Source organism: Solanum pennellii, chromosome 10 (genome assembly GCF_001406875.1).
Source record: "Solanum pennellii chromosome 10, SPENNV200".
NCBI classification, from domain to species: Eukaryota; Viridiplantae; Streptophyta; class Magnoliopsida; order Solanales; family Solanaceae; genus Solanum; species Solanum pennellii.
Window position 1 is genome coordinate 59,663,987 of NC_028646.1, and position 6,412 is coordinate 59,670,398.

The 6,412-nt window shown below is 31.0% G+C and overlaps 1 pseudogene; it reads left to right on the forward strand.

Annotated features, from left to right (window-relative positions):
* The first annotated feature begins 4,367 nt into the window (after positions 1 to 4,367).
* On the forward strand, positions 4,368 to 5,238 carry LOC114074423 (annotated as a pseudogene).
* Positions 5,239 to 6,412: the final 1,174 nt, after the last annotated feature.

Genomic DNA, 6,412 nt, shown 5'->3' on the forward strand with positions numbered 1-6,412 from the left:
GCCATAACAATGTGCTTATAATGCATATTTATGAAGAACGTATGAATTATTAGTCGATTCCTTGAAGAGAATGTGACTTGTGATGAGTATCATGAATGCTCGACCATTGTTTAAGAGAATGGATCAAGATGTGATAAAGTCATTATGAGTTGAATATATGCCACAACTCACCTCTACGGGACGCTTGAGAAAAAATGATATATGTCACAACTCATCTCTATGGGAGGTTTGAGAAGAATAAATAAATTTTATTTGGCAGAAATGGTCTATGATCGTATACATTTATACGTCATAAATATTATGGTATGTTTATTTGTGAACTACCAAAAGGGCAGAAGAAATAAAAATTCTTGCCTATAAAGGTTGTGCCATGACCAAAATAATATTATTGTGTAATAATACAAATTTGTCATTGTATCTGTACCTATGGTACAACAAAAATAAAGCAAGAAATATGTCTTACTCGTAAAATTTTGACCATGACTAATAATATAATTTCTCCTTGAAGAGATGTTCTCCATACGGATGATGTCATGGAATATTTGATAGTACACTAAATTAAATGCGAGCTCTACGAGTTGTCAAAGGAATAATATTGGGGTTGTAGTAAGTCTTAAAGAAACTTTTAAGTGTCAGATGAATTGAAAAGAAATATTGAGACTATAAACTATGAAAAGATTTGTTATTTTCAGATTACTACAATCGAAGTGGGTTATAAATATTTATGTAAAAGATTACCCATTTTTCCTCTTGTTTGTTGCACACAAACGTGGGCATGTTGATTGAATCACATGCAAAAGTAAATTACGAGTGTAATGAAATAAAGATCAGTTGACCATTCTGGTTAAATGTGATGCAAATGTAATTGAAAATTCATGTGGATTATATAATGAAGAAATAAAAGATTCTTCATGAATTCTCTTGTGTTGTTTTTCTTGATAAAATTATCATTGTACCACTTAAGTTGGGATTGTATTCCCGAAATTATTTGGAACAAATAAAAAGGTGAATATGGACTCATTCACTTGCCATGTGGATCATTTACAACTATATTATAAATACATCTAACCGATGGTCACATGTGCTTTGCTGTCAACTTACTAAATGGTGTTTGTAAGGTTGTTTGCTCGAATGGTTAAATTAAGAGAACAATTTCAAACTATTAAATTATACTAATAATGTTGGTTGGTTTAGCAGAAATTGTATGCCTCCAAGAATAGCTAAAACAAGGGTATGAGAACAAAATTCCCACATAAGGTTTGGTATGATATAAATTTATTTAACATGTAGCAACACATGTATGCATCAAGCCAACAATGTATCCCCATCACAATTTGTTCAGGTTCATGAACCTAATAATTTTCATCCAAAGTTTGAATGTGCGATTATGATTTTAATTGCTCGACCACGCACAAAGATGAATTTTCAAATAAGGTTGGGATGAATGTTAGATTTCCTAATATTAGGGATTGACAACTGAAAATTATTTATAAGGTTAATTATGAACAATCTAGATTCTCGTTAAAAGAAATGTGAACTTAAAGTTCAATGGATAATTCTTATGTATTATATCGCTAATCTATAGCCAAATGAATTTACTGATCCGATGTTATTATTCAGCTACAAATTCTTTAGTGAGAAGTCCATGAAGGAAAGAGTCTATGATACACCTCAAGCGTAATAGACCGATCGGTTCCAAATATAAAATTCCTTGAAGTATGAGAGGTTCAAATGATCAATATGGTAATGATAATGAGACAAGTGCTATAAGAGAGCACCATGACATAACACTTCATAAAACATTAAAAAAGGTTCAAGTACCTGAAAAAAGATGAAAAAAGAAGAGATCTCGATAAGTTATGTCATCTTGAATTGACATAAAATAACCATCGACGGTATCTTTGATATGAGGTAGTGCTCAATGATATAAATTGTGGCGAAAGGATCTTGAATTAAAATCTTTCATATAGTGTGACCATATAAATGCTTGGCCAAGTAAAATGTAGAATTCAAGTATAATTTGTTTCACTAAGAAAAGTGAAGTTTTGGACTGACAATCCATAAATCAAGATGTAGTGTCAATGCGGTACAAATAAATTATTATGCGATGGTATCACCGTAATATATCAAGTACGTTTTGTGCCTTGGGACATACGGTTTGTCCCAAATATCCTGACATTATTGGAGATATTTTCTCCTATAGTGGATGAAATGAGGTTTGGTTTGATCTGACAACATATGAAAAACTTGAATGCATATAATGAATAATTGTCACGTCTAACTAGACAATGAAGGTTTTATAAAAATTCATGAAGCAATCGAGGTGTCTGAATCATATAAGAGTCTGAAAGAAACTTTTTAGATAAAACTTTAAGAATCCTTATATGGATTGAAACAATCAATGAAGAAAAGGGTAAAAAAAAGAATGACCCTAATTGTCCTTGCATTATTGAAAAGGCCAGGATTTAAATTTGTTGTCATAGTTGTGTATGCTGATGATGCGAACATCATTAGCACTCTTAAAGAGCTTCCAAAAGTTGTTGAGTGTTTGAAAATGTGAAAAGATCCTGGAAAGACAAAATTTTGCCTTGACCGATAGATGGAGATTTGACAAATAAAATATTGGTCCATCAATCAATATACACAGAAAAAATTTAATGCGATTTTATATGAATAAATAACATTCATTGAGTACCTTAATAATTATGAGATCGCTTGACATAAATGGTGATTCATTTTGATCTCAAAAGAAGGATGTAGAGCTTCTTGATGATGAAACTCCATATCTTAGTGCAATCAGAGCACTAATGCATCTTTTTGATAATACTCGACCAAATATCTGTTTTGCAGTAAGTTTACGTACAAGATTAAGTTCTTCCCCAATAAAATGTCATTGAAATGGTGTTAAGCACCTATTTGAATATATTCGAAGGAATATAGACAGGAGTTTATTTCATTCCCAAGAATCCAAGTAAGAACTAATTGATTATGCAGATGCAACATATTTATCTGATTCGCAAAAAACTCGATCTCAAATACGCTATTTGTTTACATGTGGAGGCACAATAATATCTTGGTGATTGATGAAGAAAATGTTGGTGATTACTTATTCAAAACATGCAGAAATAAAAGCCCTCCATGTAGCAAGTTGAGAGTTTGTTTGATTGAGATCAATGACACACCTCACGAAATGTGTGAGTTTTCTTTGAACAGAAATTATACCACAATGTACAAAGATAATATACTGCAAGTGAAAGTGTCCAACAAGATAGTTGTTGATATGAACAAGTTGAGTGAGCAATTTACTTGCAACAACGAGGTCATGACGAATAGAATGATACTCAATAATGTGTTCGGCTAAACTCAAAGCCTCGTCATATTCATCACATCAGAAAATGATATATCAAGATAAGTTCAACAATGAAAAATTTTCGTGAATCCGATTTGATCACAAATACACTGTTAATATCAACATTTGAAAAGTCGATGTACAAGATCGAAGACATCATCACAAGAAATTAAGTGTTGTTTTAATAAGGGGGAGTATAATACATGTTACACTCATTGTTTCTTGATTGATATTTTTTCCCACTTGTTTTCCTGGAAAGGTTTTTAATCAGGAAACAAAAAATGCATACCAAAAGATATGTGTACTCATTTTCCTTCATTAGACTTTTTTCAACAGCATTTTTTCAAGTAAGGTTTTAACGAGACACATGATCTATGGACATCCAAGAGGGAGTGTGTATAAATCCATTGAAATGTGTAGATTGTCCTTTAGATATACTCAAGACTTAATTGTATTCATGTATATATGTTTTCGAGTGATAAGAACCATTTGGATAACTATGTTTCTACTAACTTGTGACCTTTGGGAGTGATATCTTAACACTATAAATAGAGATATGACTCACCATTTGGATGATACACTTGAATAACAAGAAAATTTCTCTTCTTCATCTCTAAATCTTGTATCCTTTTCTTTATACTTATATTGTTATAAGCTTGATTTTATAGCATAAAGTAAGATTTCACTAAAATATATTGATCCTCATCAAGCAATAAAAAATACCATAAAATCAAACGTGTCTTTAATATAATTGAATGGATTTGTCGGTTGTTCTACAAGATAACTAAACCTTCACTCCTTTCATTCTTTTAGGATATTTTCGTATTAAGGAAATAAAGTAACTTGAAATTTAATACGTTATTTAAGGAAATAAAGTAACTTGAAAAGTTGTAACTAAGAAACTTTAGTTTCTTAATTTAGGAAATAAAGTAACAATTCCATAAGGGTAATAATTATAATGTGTATAAATAGATAGCTATATTTGTTTAGACTTCATAATTCGCATAATCAAGAATCAATGTCGAAGCAAATGGGAATACGTTTTCATCCTATTTATCCAGAGCTAATAAACTATCTTAAGAGGTTTTTCAAAGGTTAATTATGTTTGACTGAACAATGTCCTGTGGATATATTTATATATATATATATAAAGATCAACGACCATGGGATACATTTGGAGTTATTTCATGTGAAGAGAAGTTTCGTTACTTTAGTACTCCTTTGAAGAAGCGGAAGATTAAAGGTAAAAGGTTTTTTCGAACTTGTGCTAACGGGACGTGGAAAGGGCAAACCGCAGAAGATCTTATAAGGAGGAATGATATGGGTCATGTAGTAGGGTCAAGAGAAATTTAAAGTTTGAAACAAGTGAGTGTGGCCAAAATAAAACTTAGGTTATGATAGAATATCTTGTTGCAGATAATTTATTTAAGGAAAACAATCATATTGTTAAAGAAGATTTTATAGTGTGTCGAATCAAGAAGAAGAAGAACGTGAACAACGATAAGAATGTGGATCATCATGTTACTGATGCAGAAGATGGAGATGTGGTGGGGGTTATTAATCCTATGTTTCTGTTTGAACAATATTATAATAACGACTACTCAACAACGGAATTAGATCAAGGTAGGGTTTGTGAGTCTACTTTTTCGGAATATTATGTTCAAAATTGTAGTATAATGGAGAATAGAGAGACAACGTTGGAAGTAGAAGAAGGCGACGAAGTTGATGATATAAGAAGTGACGATATGTCTAGAATTATGGAAGAAATCTTTGACGTTGATATTCCTGATAGAGTTGTTGATATTAGAAGTGAGGAAGATATGTATAGAATGATCGAGGACATCATTGTTGATATTCCTAATGATTGGTTGGAGGATTCATTAATTTGAAAAGAAATTGTATATAGTTCAGTTTTGCCCACATATATATACATAATGTCGATGTTTTGTTTCTTAATATTTCAAGTGTGTTAACCTATTTTCATTCTCCTCATATGCATGTGTATGGTATCTTTTAATCCTAGCTAGCTCCATATAATTAGTGGCTATGACGAATTATAGAAATAATATAGTGTTTACTTTGATCGATCTGGAGATTTATTTATTTACTTTGAATGTTGTTATTTTTGTGTTGGATGAGAACCTTTACTCTTAGTAGGAATTCATAAAACTGACATTAGTTGTGTCTCAAAAGAAATAGCAACAAGGTTACATATAGATATTAGAGTGGAGCACGTGTTAGCCAATTTTAAGCACTTGCGCCCTATAAAAATTAAAAACTATAAATACATAATTAAGTTAATAAAATTAAAATTAGAATTCTCACATTAACAAAGCATCGAAGAGATGTTAGGTATATGTGTAAGTAGACAGTACCAACAAGTGATTCATTTTTAAGTTGTGATGTCATAGGCCAAAAAGGGGCAATATCACTAGTTGGTTGAGTCATTATATATGGCTGATCATGTAATTATTTGGTTAGCAGGTAATTCGGTGTAATTAGCATGGGTAATTAGATTTCCAATTCTCAGTGGAGGACTATAAAGTGTTGTTAATTAGATGATGTAATTACAAGCTGATGAATTTTTAATTTATTATTTTTATTTTTAGATTTAATTTCATCATAAATTTTACTCCCCCTATCCCAGTGTATGTGACACAATTCACTTTACGAGAGTCAACCAATTTAAGATTGATCGAGAATTTGCTAATGAAATGTGCATATTTTTTAAAATGAAATTAATATATATTTGATAACTACATAAAAAATACTATAAATCACAATAATTGATAATTCAAAATATTTATAATATATATGAAAAATTTAGGGATAATGCATAAGTAATCCCTCAACCTATCCCGAAATCTCAAAGACACACATATACTATAATTAGGTCCTACTACCCCCTTAACTTATAATATTAATAATTTTCTACTCCTTTTCGGTCTACGTAACACTATCTTGTGCGCTCACCACTACTTGACTTTTTTTTCAAATCTAGAGCCACGTAGGCCAAAAAGGGGTAGAAAATTACTTATAAAATAAGTTCAGGGGGGTATTAGG